We start from the raw sequence: 497 nt of genomic DNA, 5'->3' as shown, positions 1-497 counted from the left end.
CAGGAGATAAAACTACAGATGCAAGCATATTTGTATCCAGCAATGGTCATTGTGTCGAATGCTTTAAGGCAGACCGGATACGTGAAGCGCCTGGAGGTAGGCCTAACAATGGCATTCCTCCAAACCCTCAAAAAGTGGCAGTGATGGCAGCGAGCCACGACTTGCTGAAGGGGGTCCTGCATATCTCTAAGAATGAACGACTCTCCTTAAGAGGTAAACATGACAAGCTCGGGCTTGACGCCAAGATACATGATGTACGAACTAGCCCCCCCAACCCCCCACCCCCTGCAAACACACACACACACACACACACACACACACACACACACACACACACACACACACACACACACACACACACACACACACACACACACACCCCTCACCAAACAAACACACGTCTTTTTTGTCATCATGTTTCTTAAAACTGGCGCTGACGACTTCCCATGAAGCTAAGCACTGTTCTCCAGAGAACACCTGTGTATTAACTGTTTTTG

The sequence above is a fragment of the Gadus morhua genome, chromosome 16 (assembly GCF_902167405.1).
Source record: "Gadus morhua chromosome 16, gadMor3.0, whole genome shotgun sequence".
Taxonomy (NCBI): Eukaryota; Metazoa; Chordata; class Actinopteri; order Gadiformes; family Gadidae; genus Gadus; species Gadus morhua.
This window is presented reverse-complemented; position numbering follows the sequence as displayed.